The 17,659-nt window shown below is 39.6% G+C and overlaps 1 protein-coding gene across 1 annotated transcript in view; it reads right to left on the minus strand.

Moving 5' to 3' along the window:
* The window catches only part of RSPO2 (R-spondin 2), a 141,438-nt gene that overhangs the window by 34,758 nt on the left and 89,021 nt on the right, over nucleotides 1–17,659 (minus strand). The window lies entirely within an intron of this gene.

Here is a 17,659-nt window from a genome sequence, read left to right on the forward strand (position 1 = left end):
AGATACCACTCTGATAGATGTTCATTTCAATTGGATATACGGGCGTCAGTGTGGCCACGAGTAAATTTAACCACTGAGGCGTTCGCATTTTGTGCTCACACAAAAAACTGCTTGGTTTCACAGTTAGCAGAACTAAAAAAAAGTAGTCGTTTTAAAAAGGTGTTATTTATTTATTTTTAGAGAGAGGGGAAGGGAGAGAGGAAGAGAGGGAGAGAAACATACATGTAAGACATCCCACCAAGTGGGACCGAACCTGCAATCTGGAGCTTGTACCCTGACTGGGAATTGAACCAGTGACCTTTCACTCTTCAGGACACGACACCCAAACAACTGCCACACCAGTCAGGGCTTAAATAGTCTTTGTTTTTTTTTTCTTTTTTTCATTTTATTTTAATAGTTGTTCAAGTACAGTTTTCTGTCCATGAAAAAAAAGTAGTCTTTGACTGAACACTCTTATAAACAATGTAGTAAAACTAACAAGTAAACTCTTTATAGTTGGGGATTAATGATAAATCAGGTAGATTGTGCTCACTGAAAACTGATCAAGGGAAAAAAAATATATAAGGAAAGGTATTTAAATTAGGTTATGCAAGGGCACAAAAACACATGACTTTGAAGAAGTGTAACAAAGAACTTTCTCCTAGGGCCATAGAACTGCCTTCCATGATCTGCCACCAATGACCTGCCTTCAATTAAATGCCCACATCCGTAAGGGTGATAGGCTGGGACGTTCTGAGCCAGGCTTTGGAAGTCAAGATTCTCTAGTAACTCTAGGGCATTGACTGAAATCAGAAAGGCAATTTTAAAACTCAATTTGTCCCTGCTGATAGAATGAAATAATATTTTGTATTTAAAATACTAAAATTTTTTTGCTCTCCCCACCCCCTTTAGGAAAATCCAGATAAGACCTTAAAGCTTTTTTTTTTTTTCTGGCCAACAGGAATTATATATTTTCTTTCCCTAGTTTGGAGGTAAGAGGAGTTTTGCCTAACAGCTAATTCAGATTTTGCTGTTAAAAAGAACAGATGCTAAAACATAAAAAGTGCGGATGCATGGACCAGCTCGTTTTGAAACAAAGCGGTAAAATAACTTAAATTGTGGTTGCTTTTTGTATTTGAGCTATCTTTGTTTCTTGCTGGGTTCTATCTCCAGTGGCGGACAAAGGCACTAATTTTCTCAATATGGAAAATGCCAGCATTAAAGCCAAATAAAGTCGGGTTTAAGATAATTACACTAGATTTCATCAAAGCAACTGGGCAGTCATCAAAATTCAATCCCAGCCAGTTGATGAGATTTCATCAGGCTGCTTAAGAAGCAGGGAAATAAACAAAGTGGAGAGACAATGAAAACAATGTGACAACTGTCAAACGGAATGCCGACTGCAACGCCGAACAGCTCCCTGAACGAAGTGCTGAAACCACTAATTCTCCTCCCCACCCCACACACGCGCACCCTCATGTACAAGAATAAATGACCACATATTTTGAATTTCCAATCATTTTTAATTGTGCATTCATTGCAGAATATTGATTGTGGAATCATTTATTACTAAGTACTTAAAGTTGCATAAAAGATGAACAATTGAGGACTGTATGGTCTTCTAAAGTTTTAAAAGATGGGTGCTTAAAAGGTCACCACCCTTGTTTGAACTCCTTTAAGCAAGTTCTTAATAAACGTAAGCTATTATAAAAGGAATGGTTCAAATTAGGCTACTACCGATGTTACAGTTTTGCAACTAGATATGCTCACATGTCATCCACCTGGTAGAAAATTTCACATAGAGCTTGGGGTATACAGGTCTTATGTTTCTGATAAAGTCGAAGCCGAGTGGTCCCAGCAACACACAGGGCGCTGCTTCAAACAGAGCTGCAGAAGCCAGCCAAGGAACCCTTAATTCAAAGCATGTTTGATGACTGTATTAGGTCAATCTGTGCACTCGGATTTGACAATCACACCAAAGAGAGGAAGATCTGAAATGCAACAGACACTTGACATTTGAGGCAGAAATTACTTTAAATTACTCGAGTTAGCAACACCACTCTCAGCATAAGAATGTAAGAACACTCCAAAGAATCTTTGCTCACATGCAAGACGTGCCTGTGGTTTCCTTCTCCAGGTTCTGCCATGAGATCTAAAGGTAAGAGAAAGGAAGGGCTGGGCGTCTACAGAACACCCCTCTCCCAGGGATTAGCCTTCAGTTTCTTTTTACCATGTCATTTCATCCGAACTTCCTCTCCTTTAGAATTCTCAAGAGATTGGTAATTTGGAAAGTAATTTCTTCTCTATATAGGTATTTTGGAAAACAGACTCTTCCTATCAGCCAAAGTCTGATATGAAGACTATGAACCTATTTATAGGTTCAAGATAATAGTCAAAGACTTATCACTAACTCAAGTTTCTAGTTTTTTGTTACTTGAATTAAACATTCTAATAACTAAATTAAGACTGTATTGATGACTAAAAGTGACCATCAAACTAGATCATCAACAAAGTGGGCAGAAAAGATGTCAGACCTGCCAGAATCTTCTCCTCAGAACAAGGGAAGAGAATGCCTATTGAATAACATGTTAAAGGGGCAGCTTAAGATGAAATACAGTTGTATTTGGAGCATATCATGTGCTTTCCTACCTTATATCATATTTAACTGTATATAATTTGTGTATCCAAATGAAAACCAGTAAACTAATTAAAGGGGAGATTTTAAAAAAAATTGGTCCATCATAGAATCTTGCAGGACCCATAAAAAAATGTAGCTAGATTACTGAATTCAGTTCATGCTAAGTTCCATGTAACTATTTGGAGAGGAAACAATGCAAAAATACAAGGTCAATCACCGTAGAGGATAAATATGTAGTAGCACGAACATCCTAGTCGCATTACCTCTGGGGAACTCCCAGGGATCGCTATGGGTTGGGGGATAAAGAAACTGTACGGGAGGAGGCTGTAGATTCAGTGTCTAAGCAAACACCAAGCTTCGCCTTTAGCATCTAATATTACCATGGGGAATTCACTTAGCCTCTCTGTCCCTTAGCTTCCAACATGTAAAAGAAGGGATGTAATTAAGTGCAACTTAGAGCTGTGTTTAATAGAAAGATGTGGTCTTTTATTACTAAAGGGAAACACATGCAGAATCTCCCAAAGTAAAAAAGTAAAGCTACGCTCATTCAACCAGGGTGAGAGGCCAGATCCTTACCCATGAGAAAACCCATATACCATGACACCCTGCATAGCACCTAGTTTGACCACTCCTGAGTCTACAGCTTCCTTCTCTCCTTTCTTAAAAAAATATTTTATTTATTTATTTATTTTTAGAGAGAGGGGAGGGGAGAGAAAAAGAGAAGGAGAGAAACATTAATGTGTGGTTACCTCTTGCACATCTTGTATTAGGGACCCACAATCCAGGCATGTGCCCTGACTGGGAATCGAACCAGGGACCCTTTGGTTCACAGTCTGGCAATCAATCCACTGAGCCACAGCAGCCAGGCTACAACTTCTTTCTCTTTGATAAATCCTACCCTTTTCTCAGGATTAAATTACTGATATATAATGGGTTTAAGAAATTGAATTTCTATAGCAAAAATGCTTTAGGTACAGTGAAGCAGCATGCATTGCTGAATTTCTCATACATCTGTACTCATATTCCTAACACGAGGCTCATTGCTTATGACACGGGTGGCTAGTTTGCTTGTTATAAACTATGTATCACTGTCATACCCATCCTTTAATTTCTATTTAAATATTCACATACCCCAGCTTGAGGTTTGTAAATGAATCACCACAAATGGGCAGACACTTCCTCCTCCCTGAGATAATTCTTCAGTCATCTCAAATCTTTGTGCACTGATCAATCCATGGGCTTCGATGCAACAACCAACTCTTACTGATTTTGAAGTACTTGCTGAGTTCATTCCTTCTTCTTACTCTGACTCCCTTTGCCCAGTTTCCCGATTTTGCTTCCTCCATTGTTTCAAACAGATTCTCCATGTTTACATACATGTGTAATCCTGTTTTTTCACACTTTTGCTCATTGATCAATCCTGTAACCCACTACTCATGTTCACCTATTCAAAATACAGGATTCCAACAGCCTCCCTGGTGGTCTAGTGGTTAGGATTTGGCACTCTGAACACACGGGATTCCTGGTCTATATTCTGAAGGCTCACCTCTTCAGCCACTATTCACCTGTCCTAGTCATCCTGAAACCTTCATTCCTTTCCACAATTGCTCGGCACTGCACCCTATGCTAATCAGAATGCTTAGCGACTGTCCCAATGTAATTTACTGTGTCAGTTATACCACCTAGATTACACTGTAAATGAGGTGAAATCAATTCACCTTTGAATATGCTGTCATATCAGTTAGATGGATTGCAAACTAACCTAAACTCCCTCTGCCTATCAAAGGTTATGCAATCTTCTAGGTAAAGAGAATAAAAAGGTTTCAAGTCAAGAAAACGCAATAGAACTGAAGATGAATGGACAGTGGAGCAGCAGGACTGTGTAGGGTGGTTATTAAAAACAGAAAAGTTGCCCTAGTGGTGTGGCTCTGTGGATTGAGCAATGGCCTGTGAACCAAAGGGTCACGGGTTTGATTCCCAGTCAGGGCACATGCCTAGGTTGAGGACCAGGTCCCCACTTGGGGGCACACAAGAGGCAACCCCACATTGACGTTTCTTTCCCTCTCTTTCTCCCTCCTCTCCCCTCTCTCTACAGATAAATAAAATATTTATTAAAAATTTTTAAAAAGAAAAGTAATAACAACAGCCCACATTTTCAGATCCTTGACTCTGTGCAAGGTACAGTATGAATGATGCTATTTAACCCTCATAACAATCCTATGAAGCAGGCTTCTGTTATTCCCATAACATAGATGTTGACACTGAAGCTTAGAGAGATTAAGTCAACTTCTCGAATTTGCATACATTTAGGTGGTTGAACAAAGATCTGAATCCTAATTTGCCTGAATGTGAGGAAGAGATTCAAAGGTAGGGCTGAGAGCCTGGGTCACTGGGAAGTTAGTGATGGCACGAACAAAAATAGTTGTCCCAGGAAAAATAAAATTTTGAAAGGACAGCAAGGTACGTTTCAGCTATGCTTGGTCTGACAGGCCAGCTGGTCCCCAGAAAAGATGCCCATCCCCAGCCTGACCTGTGGGATTAGGGGTCAAGAGGAAGATGATTCACATCTGAAGGCAGCCAGGAAGTGGGCAAAACTCCAAGGAGAGCAAAGAGGCAAGAATAAGCCAGTTGCAGAAAGAATGGAAAATATTGCAGAATTAACAACAGAATTACAACAAAATGTAGCAGAATAATAAAAATGTACCTATTTGCATAGGTGCTCACTTAATCCTTACCACAATCTTATAATATATTATCCCCATTTCATATATGGCTAAACCTTGGGAAATTAAGTAATTTTCCCAATGTTATTCAAGCATTAACTGACCAAGACCAGTATGTAACAAATTTATAACTCTTTACACTATTTTTACACAAATTTATAACTCTTTACACTATACAGTCATCCACCATCACTGAAGGTATAAAAGAGAAGCCAATGACTCTTTTCTGAAGACTTCCAAGAGTGTGTTGGGAGGCTTGGAGGAAGGCAGGAGAAAGCCACGAACAGAATGGGTTAAAAGGATTAGAATAGGGGGAACAAATACATGCTACACTGCTTCCCACACAATGCTGCTAACACAACAAATTGATAACTATACACTTCCTCCAGAATCCAGCATTTCACTCACAATCCTTCTCAAGGCAAAGTTCGAGGCAGCTATTAGTACACAGCATGCTAAATAAAAACACCTTAGATGTACAATTGAAATTGAACTCTGCAGGAAAATTTCATCCTTGATCTGAATAATATTTGTGTACTTTAAAGTTTCAGAGAACTCTAAGCTGGCTGATAAGGAAAACTCATTTTACAGGTTAACGTCGTAAGTTAGAAAACAGGGAATAATACATTCCAGGGTCTTAGTAAATGGCATATGGAAGTAGCAGTTAAAAAGCAAATACAGTTCAGTTAGCTTAAATGCAAAATGTGCCTAGATGTAAAAAAATAAACTGCGCCAATAAAACTGGGGAATGGCTTGGCTTAGAAAGTTGGCAGAAAAAGATGTAAGGGTCATAGTAGACTGCAAGTCAAGGCAAAATCCAGCACCCTTCAGAAAAGCAAGCCTAACAGAAAAATGCATAAACATCAGAACGCATAAATATTCTTTGATAATTTTCCCAAACTCATACTCTGTTTAAAGAACTGCCCCCAAATCTGGGACACACAGTTTATTTTCTTATACCTTACCAATACAACCTCAAGTCACTTCCACCTTCAAACAGCACTGTACTAAAATACCTCCATGCTCAAAAGTCCCCTGTGGCTCTCTACTGTGTACAAAGAAAAATTCAGAACCCCGTCCTCTCCATAGAAGCACTCCACGGTAAGTATGCAACTTATATTTTTGCTCCGAGCTTCCGTGACTGCCACGTACAACCTCTGAGCTTCCCCCAGGCTCTTTTGCTCACCACCCTTGGACGTGAGGAGCACATTTTGGCAACTACACAATATTCCGTCTAAAAAAGCAAATCTCCCTTTTTTAATGTGTTTTCCTCCTAATATAAATTATGTTTTGCTCTTCTAGAAGCATTCCCTGGACACAACGACTAAAAATGGTACTTTTTCCTATAGTAGCAGAGCCTGTAACAATACATATTCACATTTATAAACACGACTCTGCTTCTCTTATTTTACATAAGGTGCATTTTCTTCTTCCCTACACTATAAACTCTTGTCCGTGTCCTCCCCATTCCCAATTTGCTATTTCTTTAGAACATGGGAATTAACAAATGTTTAAATAATTGGTTTGATGAAACTGTAGACATGGCAATGGGAAAATAATGAATTGCATTGAAAATTCAGCTCCAGTGCTTACTACCTGAATTATATTGGAGAGGTAGTTCAAAAGAGGAATTAGAAGGCACCTTGTAACATATTTTAATAAGATCAGTTCAACTCTGAGTATTTACTCAAAATCCATATGGTTCTCATATCAAACAGTTTTGCCAGATTAAAATAATTGAAGGCCAATCTTGGAGAAGAAACAAAAATCACAAACGGTCATTTACAATAGTACTGCAGGGACTCCAGTCAAAATGGCAGCATAGGAAGACATGGCTCACCTCTGTGCACAACCACATCAAAATTACAACTAAAATATAGAACAACCATCACTTAGACCTATCAGAAATCAAGTTGAATGGAAGTCTGACAATTATGGAATTAAAGAAACCACATCCATCCAGCCTGGTAGGAGGGGCACCAATGTGGAACAGGCTGCTCCCTCACCCACATGTGGTGGATAAAAATTTGGGAGGGCTATCTTGGGAGCAAGGAGTCCCAGCCACATACCAGGTCCCCCACCCCAGGGTTCCAGTGCCATGAAGATAAGTCCCCACAACTTCTGGCTGCAAAAACCAGTAGTGATAAAGTCAGTGATAGAAACTGCTAAAGACCCAAAGAGTTCCTCTTAAAGAACCCACGCACAGACTCACCTATTCAGACTCACTCTCCCTGAGCTCCAGTATCAGGGTAACAGCTTGAAAAGCACCAGTGGCACACAGGAAGGAACTGAAGTGCCTGGCATCAAGGTAAGCAGAGGCCATTGTCCCTTTTCTAAACCTTCCTCCCACAGAGCTGGCAAGCTGGTGCATATCTGAGACTCCATCAACCTGGCTAACACTGGTTGACCTTGGAGATCCCCAGAGACTCTGCCCCAGCCAACTTACAGACCCACCCAAACTGCTTTTCCATAAGAATGGCTGGTCTTGGCTCATGCTTCACAACTTCCTAAATCCAATCAAACAAGCAACAGCTGGCTTCAGTGAGCCCCAGGTCAGGCACTAGCAAGCAGCCAGCCTAGATTCACAGCTTGGCTTCATCTGGGAATCTCCAAGTCCAGCACATGTGGCAGCCATCTCAGATTGCTTTATAGCTCAGGAAGGATGGCCCTTGGCAAAACACAGGTTTGGGCTGACCTTGGTCTGTACTTCTGGAGAACCCCTGGGAAACCCCAGGGACAGTGCACCCAGTGGACAGCTACAAATGACATCAGAGCACCACCACCTTGCCCCTGCACCATCAATCCTCCACAGAGAGCAGAAGTTGGTAGTCAGTGGTCACAGCCAATCCTTGCCCCTGAGTGGCCTGGGTAAATCCCTACCATTGATCTGCCAACAGGAACCAGGGCTCAATTACAAAAGGAGAGTGTTTCAGCCCACACAAAGGGTGTACCTTGTATACCCAGCTTGGGTGATAGGAGAAGCTTTGCCACTGGGCCCTACAGGACACCTACTACATGAGGCAACCTATCAAGACACAGAGCCAAAGCAGCTTTGCCTAAAATATAGAAACAAATGCAGGAAGGCTGCCAAAACAGGGAGACAAAGAAACATGCCCCAAATGAAAGAACAGATCAAAAGTTAAGAAAAAGAGCTGAACAAAATGGAGATAAGCAATCTATCAGATGCAGAGTTCAAAACAGTGGTAATAAGGATGTGCAAGGAACTTAGTGAGGACCTCAGCCACACAAAAAGATCCAGTCAGAAATCAAAGATACACTAAATAAAGAACAGTTTCCAGGGAAACAGTAGAGTGGATGAAGCCGAGAACTGAATCAATGATATAGAACATAAGGAAGCAAAAACAACGAATTAGAACAAGAAGAAGAAAAAGGAATCCAAAAAGTGACGATAGTATAAGCAGCCTCTGGGACAATTTCAAGAGGTACAACCTTTACATCATTGGGGTGCCAGAAGGAGAAGAGAAAGGGCAAGAAATTGGAAATCTATTTGAAAAAATAATGAAAGAAAACTTCCCTAATTTAGCGAAGGGAATAGACATGCAAGTCCAGGAAGCACAGTGAGTCCCAAACAAGATAAATGCAAAGAGGCTCACTTCAAGACACATCATAATTAAAGTACCAAAGGTTAAAGATAAAGAGAGAATTTTAAAAATAGGAAGAGAAAATCAGTTACCTACAAGGGAGCTCCCATAAGACTGTTGGCTGATTTCTCTAAAGAAACTTTGCAGGCTAGAAGGGATTGGCAAGAAATTTTCAAAGTCATGAAAAGCAGGGACCTACAGCCAAGATTGACCTACCCAGCAAAGCTATCATTTAGAATCAAAGGGCAGATAAAGAGCTTCCCAGACAAGAAAAAACTAAAGGAGTTCATCATCACCAAACCATCATTAGATGAAATGTTAAAGGGACTTAAGAAAAAGAAGATGATCAAAACTATGAACAATAAAATGGCAAAAAAAATACGTATCTATCAACAATTGATCTAAAAAAAAAAACTAAGCAAACAAGAAGAACAAAGACAGAATCATGGATACAGAGGGCATTTTGATGGTTGCCATATGGGAAAGGTGTAAGGGAATGGGTGAAGAGGTCAGGGGATTAAGAACTACAGACAGGTAGTTACAGAATAGCCATGGGGATGTACAGTACAGTACAGGAAACGGAGTAGGCAAAGAACTTATACACATGACCAATGGACATGAGCAATGGTGGGGGGGTTGCCTGAGGTAGTTGGGGGTGCTAGGTGGAGGGAGCAAAGGGGAAATAATTAGGACAACTGTAATAGCACAATCAATAAAATATAATTTAAAAAGAAATAAATTCAAAAATAATATATTACTGCAGGACTTGATATAATTACCAGAATTAACTCTGTATCTAGATTTGGAACTCCTGATCATACTTAGGAACATAGTACTACGTACAAAAGACACCACACTTATTGACAAGTTCAAAGGGAACTGACCCTCCATGCAAATTCTAGATTTTCTAGACACCAGGAAGTTCTACGATTATTCCGCATTCACTAAAAAACCAGGAGGATGATTCCATTCAAATATAACAGGTAAGTCAGAAAGTCCTGATTCCATATTGCCCTTGCCTCTCTCAAGTCACATTTCACAATTATACCTTTGGCTTTCATTGAGGGATAAATACTCTCAAGCTGCCTTATGCCTCTGAAAACGTGCATTTGTCATTTAGATGTCATTGAAGACACTGTCCACTACACACTGCTCACTGCTCTGGATGTGATTCTCCATTTGAGAAATGTGTTTACTGTGTGTCTCCCTATGGAACTAGAATGCTTTCTTTACCATGAAATTATCATTAATTTCCTCAGTTCTATGATGTAGGATCCATCCCTTCCACCACATGCACACACTTGAGGGTGTCTGAAATTGGGATGAGTATCCATACATGTATGTGTGTGTTGTGCATATAGGTGTATGTATTCGTATATACATACACATGTATATATTCACATGCATGTGTGTTGTGTGTATATGTACACATGCATGTTTATATGTGTATATACCTACATGTATGCATAGATTTTTCCCTTTAAAAGTCATTATGAAGTTGATTTCATTAGTTATTTTATAATTAATCATTTATTTTAAATAAGAATAGAAAAAACATTTCTACTTTTCTTCTTTGCCTGGTAAGAAGCCCAAGTCCAAATGTTCAGTGCATTTATTTCAACCAACACATATTCATAAGCTCTATTTTCCTTGTCAGTCTTGGGCTCTTATTTTAAGTTTTTCCTGGTTCTGATCTTTTAAATTTGTTTTGTTTTGTTTCAGCATGTTATCGAATATCCTTTTACATTCAGTTGTTATTAAGTCCTTCGAGTAATTGCCAGCATATGAGGATATAACATCAATTATTAGATGTCCCTTGCCTACACAAGCTCAAATACAAGGAAATAATACTGACATACAGAAATATTAGGTCCAAGTATTATATAAACAGGTCAACTGCATGGCAAAAATCTACTGCCTTCATATTTTCAGTTTAAATTAATTACAATCACTTTAGCCACCTGAACCTCTAGCCCCCCTCTATTGGACAAATAACTCTATCATCTGAAGCACTTCTGCATGATGACAACATGAATCACGCTGGGATTTCAGTAAAGCTCTCTCATTATTTCCGTTAAAATGTTTTATTTTTCCTCTGCCTCCTGACCCTGGAGGATATCCACAAGCACAGCTCTAGGTCATTCCAGTAGCTGGAGAAGTATTTACAGGAAATCTCAGTAAGCAAACCGCCTGCGCCTTTTATCAACACCAGTGAAAGTCCCACAGAGGTGTCCGATGAGGAAAATAAGTTGTTCTAAGAAATCATTGGGGGATTTGTACTTGAGACTTTCTTATCTCCTATGGAAAAAAACCCCTAAAATCCCTTGTAAATGGGGGCAGGGGGGGAAATCTGCTACTGACACCATGTGTGTCCTATTAAAGTTGTTTTTTATTTTAGAGCATTGAAAAAATTGTTTTATATATTTTACATTAAGATCAGAGTAGCTTACTGCTGTGTAAAATTCATAAAAGAAAGCCCCTTTGGAATTTTCCTGTCCGTGCTTTGCTGCACACAGAACGTCGGGCCTTCGGTGGCCTGTGTAGTTGAGAAATCCTTTTTACAAGTACCCATAAAAGAGATGAGTACATGTTGCTCCAGACTGTAATTAAATGGGGCTAGTAGAGACTCCAGATGGGAAGCTGTAGAGAATGGCACAAAGGTGTGGCTTCTTTCACTCGCTGGCTCCCGGGCCCCTCCAGCAAGCCGGGCTGGCACCAGGACAGGCTCAAAATGAAACGCGGAGAAGAGGCTGTCTTACGTCCCGCCCCCAGCCTCCATGTGATGAGTGCTTTGCACGCCCCAAGATTTCCACTTCGAAGTCCAAAACTGCCCTCCCTAGACATTTCCTGATCTCCCAGGCACGCCACACGGGAAGCTCTTACCCTCTGGAAGTGACAATTAGATATAAGGAAATCATTGCTAAAATAAAACCCCAGGAAAACAAACAAACAAAAAAAAAAACACCACCACCAATAGGTGTGAGTAGTTATCACCTACCTACTTTCCAGCAGACAAGAAGAAAAATTAAAAAGTGATGGGTGGAGGGTACAGAGAGGGAGGGCAAGCTTCCCAAGACGTCTCCTGAAGTTCCTTGTTAAGATCACCAAGGCAGGAATTTCGGACAGTTCAGCTACTGGGAGAAATGTTTGTGGGCAGGTGGGTCTTTGCTAATCATCAGTTTAATATAATAATTATACATGAACATTTGAAAGGTGGCTGCTTACTAGTGACTGTCCCAGTTTATAGTCACTATAAAATAAACATTACCATTAGCTGCCATGTATCCAGAGTACCTGGGAAATAGTACATTCTGCTTAAAGGGACTAACACAAGTCACTGATTTTAAAATATAATAAAGTGTTTACCATACCAAACACAGGGCAACAAGAATTTCCCCTTTTTAGATGCTGTCTTCTTCATATGAAAAGTTCAATATCCACATTCCTGACAACTATGAAGCTTTCAAAACAAAAGAGGTTTTACTCTTATCCTCTCTTCTTGAGGATATTCTTGAGGTTGGCATGTATAAAACAGACCACATAAATTATAACTCAAATGTAAACAAAATGTACAGAAATAAAGAACGTATGTCTAAAGCATATTTGCTTGACCCTTATCCTACTGAAAATGTGATTATTTCCTGCTCTCAGTTTAATCTATCACAATCTACAACCATCTTTAGTCATATTATCTAATCCCTAGTCCACATGTTGCTGTCCATTTCTATACAGAAAACAAAGATTAGAGAGTCTTATTGCTATTGCTTTTTTAAAAGCAGATGTTTGCAAAAATTAAGGGTCTAAGTTAACTAAATAATATCTTCTTTTCTTTCCTACCAAGTTATAGACCACTTTTTAAAAAGTAGATAATGGTCAAATGAGGTCTCACAAGAGGAATAAGTTATTTTCCAATTGAACTAGTATGGAGTAGCAGATTTCATATTTAAACTTTAGCACACTCCTGAGAAAATACAATTAGGGCTTAAAAAATTGCATTATGTTGCTACTAACAGCCACGGTATGGTGAGTGGAGGCAGCCATGAGCAAATGGGACAAATAACTATCTGGGCGTACATCGAAGTGTCACCTAAATTACTTTAACAGTCTAACTGCTTAAATGTGTCAGAAAGAGAAAAATCATGCTGGCCACAGAGCTACTGGATGTGGGCATGAGGCTCGGATCCCAGCACTTGCGTGCAGACCAGGGAGCGAGAGGGCAGAGACGAGTGCAGGACCTGACTCAGCATAAGGCAGCCTCATCTACAAGGTGACTCTGAAAGACTAAGGATGCAAAGAACACTCTTGAAGCCACTCTTCTTTCCCAACAAACTGAGGACCAACGACAGGAAAATTATAAAGAAGAGGTCTTAGTAGGGGCAGCTGAACCAAAGCAGAGCCAGTGAGTGGCTCAACACTCCGGCATTTCTGAAATGACCTTCGGGGTATGTCCTACTAGCTATTTCAAGTTGGAAGACGGTGCTGATGGCAGAGTGCCATGTTTGTGAAAAGTATTTGTAGAGCAAAAGTAAAATGATGTGTTTGTTGGAGAGAGAAATAGTTTAAAGTTGGCTACTTCAATGATGGACAACCGTGGCTTTATCTTTGATTTTTATTATACGAAACAAGGAAAAGGCACGGGGAAACTTGGGTTTCCTAGGCAGCAAAATATTGGTCCTACTCTTGGCTCTACCACCAGACACTTGCTCTGCGTCACCTTTGGACCAGTCGGCGCCTCCCTAAACCTCAGCTCTCTCCTCTTCCCTGATGTACAGTGGGAGGATCCAGACAGCCAGTAACACAGCCATTGAGTCAGTAGCTAAACAGCTTGCCCTGAGGCCCATCAAAAGACCTCCTTCATTCAGATCTCCAATCAAATGTTCCTCCCTCAATTTCCCTGAATACCCTACATAAAATGGACACTCCCAATCAACTCTTTCACCAGCTCTCTAACCTGCTTTATTTTTCTTCACAGCCTTTACCTCCTCATGAAATTATGCACTATTCCCATTAGAGAAAGCTCCGTAGGAACTCAACATTATGCCTAGACCAATGGTTGGTACATAGACATGAATGAATTAAAATTAGTTGGTGTAAGACCTTATAAAATAATGAGTCCCATACAGACAGGCAAGAATATTTCAGGTTGAGGTTGTGTTGGCCAATCCTGTGAAAGAGTGCAGATGACAGCCACCTCCAAATGTCAACATTTCCCCTGTTCATGAGCATCTTCCAGTCTGAACCTCCACAACTGTGACTGTGCTCTTCTACTATTTACTTAAATGTATAATAGGAGCATGTTTATACTTTTCTATTAATATCTTGCCTAATATACAACATGGTTCAGACTTGAAGTTCCTTTCATTTAGAGATGCAGGTTATATACTAACAGAACAAATCAGTCCTGACAGGGTGACTTCTACTGATTAGTGTGCTCAGCCTGGAAGGAAGGGAAGATCCTTCTATCTGCACCGGGTACAGCCTTCACTTTAAAGTGGTCCATTCTCTTTTCTCCTTGTTTCCCATATTCATTGTTCCATTTTTTTTTCCTTACTCACTATCTTTCTTTTCTTCCATAGTCTTTGAAGCTCTTCTCTTTTTCCTCATTATCTATCCTCTTGCTATCTTGGTAGTTAAATGCAGGTCAAGTGCGGATTTAAAAAGAGTCTGTCATAGTCTTTGAGGGCTAACTACCTGTGGGAAGGAAAGAGGAAGCAGAAGGAGGGTGAGAGCAGCCAGAGGTGAAAGGCCTGGCAAATGCCCCGCGCAGCTACCGAAAAAGTGTTCTGTTCTTTGGTTGTAAAACAGTGCTCTTGGGCTTACCAGTCTCTTCCTCACCCTTCACACGACAGCCACAGAAACTGCCTGTATCTTCTGACAATCTTAGAATCGTTGGATTTGAGAACTGGGCTGGATCTTAATGTTCGCCCACCCTAATGCCCTCCAATTTACAAATGAGGAAATAGAGGCCAAAAGAGGTTAAGTGCCTTGCCAAGGGTCACAGAATCCATGACTTGACAGGGTACAGAGATTCAGATCCTATCGCCAGAACACAGCCCTAAAGAATGTGTCAGAAAAGCCCAAGAAATTCTACAGGTTATTGTCATCAGAAATGAAAGGAAGGATAACTAACCTAAAAGAAGAACTGGGAAAGGAACACCAAGTGATTCAAGTGTAAATCAATCCTTGACTTCGAATATTTTCAGATTGTCTTTTTTTTCTTTCTTTTTTTTTTTTTTTAAGGAAATAAGCATGTGTTGTTTAAGGGGAAAATAGGCTGAAGCATTGCAAGGTTGGTCCCCCCCCCCCACAAATCTTGCATCCATTTATTTTCTTATTTTTGATAGTTTTTCACGTAATACACGCTTAGTGACTATTCCATTGCACTGACCTCTGCTTCTGCCTTTCCGTAATGGAAAGCAGCTGATTTTAATGTGCTGGTGCGTTAGTGTGAAGGAGGTTAAGGCTGTGTTTGTGCGCAATCAGGTTAAGATTGGCTCCAACAGGAGAAAAATCCATACATATGTTGAAAAGATCTGAAAAATGCCTGTATTCCCAACCTGATTACGACTTACATTTTTGCATGGTTTGTCAAAGCAGATCACTAAAATCAAATCAAGATGTAAAATGGGATGAAGTGGTTTTCTTCTCCATTCTTCCATTAATCACCGTGACCTACTGAAGAAAGGAACTTTTTGCTCCCCCACCTGAGGCAAGGTGGGATACTGCGCTAGAAGTTATGCCAATTTTTATCAGTTGGTACTCAAGTTCCTAAATTAATTTTCTACATTTTAATTTGTTACATTTTGGAATAGAAGTTATTTTGTTGCAGAGTGATTTTCCATCAACAATTCTATTGTAGTTTCCTTTTTATAAAACATGAAACAGTAAAACAAATTTTCATAGAACAGTTTAGACTTGCTAACTTTAAAGGTTATATAAAAATTGAATTTATGAAACTGAAAATGTAGATTCGGGGATTAGAACAATAGCCAGTTTCTCCTAATAAATAATACTCGGTAAAACCTAAATACAAATTACCAGTAAATCAGAGTTCCTTATTGGTTATCAAAAGGAAAACTTAAGCAGATGATACATAAGCATTTATTCTGGCAGAACTTAATTTGCTGGCAGTGTCCGGCTGTGCTCTCTAAGACAGGATACCGTTGTTGGTAGCACACAAAAAAATATGAGTGCAATAAACAGGTTAACAATCTAGCTGTTATCTACGAAATTCTCAAGCAAGACTGGGGCTAGGTCAAAATAGTTTGGGAGGGGAGGGGAATATTCTGGCTCTTGTTACACATAAGCATGTTTGTTATAGGAGCATTTTCAGGTTAATTTTTGCTATTAACGTAAACCACAATTGGGGGACCACATTGCTGGAAGAGAAATGGGGGGAGGGCAGTTATATAAACAATATACAACAAAGGAAGTCTTTATTTCCAATACCTGAATACATCAGGTTTGTTTTTAGGCACAAGGTTGCAGGTTAAATGCTCTCAGCTATCCAAGAAGTGGCTTATTAGTTTTGTAAGAAAATATTTTCTTATATTTTGACTGAAAAATACCCAGTTTAAGTGAACAAAACCATCCTTGTTAGTGGAAAGCAAACCCAAAAAAACTTTGTTTCAAAGACCCAGCAAAGCAAAGCAAAACTAATTCAAGAGGAAAAGCCGCCTTCCTAATAGTAGCTTCTGAATCTGGATCTAATAGTTCTCAAAGGCCGACTGGAGTCTTCAAGTCTTAAAAGTTTGTCTTCCTCCACGGATCATAGACATTCTCTATGAGGCAGCATAATATGGATATAAATCCATTTTAAGCAGATATTTATTCCCTCTCTCTGGCCTATAACCACAAAGCTGAAAAACTATGCACCAACAGCAAAAATATAAGCAAACAAAAGTTTTGATTATTTTATTGGGCAATTTCCCAACTGCAACTACCTTTTTTGCTTTTCTATGTTGCGGACTAGAAAAACCCCAGCTTCATCTCTGGCAATGTAGCATCCGCTGGTGATAAAATAAACGGTAACAAGTGATTATGCTTTAAGAACCCCAGTGACGGCGCTGAGAACTACATTTCAAACAGACTGACTCAGCTTCAGCCAGCACCTGAGCTATGTACGCTTCTCCTAATTTGTAAATGAGCCTAATCCTGTTATTACAGAATAATTACTGCAAATCAGCACAATTACTACAAAGACATGAATAAACACACACATACCAGTAGCTGTTTTCTACAAATTATTATCAAAACAAAGAGAACCGGCTAATTGTGGGAACATTAAGACAACGTTTATTCCTCCCAGTGTTTGGGCAAGTTTATTTTAAGTTGTCATCTTCAACTAGTAATGATGCAGATGATTTTACAGATTCCATAAACCTTTCTAATCTAAACTCTTCTCAACTGAAAGTTGGCTGCTTCCCTCAGAGCAACATCTGCAAAAGCCTGATTTCCTAAGACCTACTTTTATGGTATGTTAGCCAAAAAGGCAAAAACTTCTAGAAAGCTCATTTGCAACGTACTCTTCTAAATTTGTATAAAGGTATCATGAAAGTAAATGAAATACATTTATTCTTCACAATTTAAGCATCCATCTCTAAATTAGTACAATGTGGAATTTTTACCCTCTGACCAATGTTGTTAATTCCTTTCATGGATAGATACTCTTTATTGGGAGGGAGGGTGGTTAGGGAAGAGGTGAATTCAGAAAGCAC

This window comes from Phyllostomus hastatus, unplaced genomic scaffold, assembly GCF_019186645.2.
Source record: "Phyllostomus hastatus isolate PE091 unplaced genomic scaffold, TTU_PhHast_1.1 phas_scaffold_21, whole genome shotgun sequence".
Lineage (NCBI taxonomy): Eukaryota > Metazoa > Chordata > Mammalia > Chiroptera > Phyllostomidae > Phyllostomus > Phyllostomus hastatus.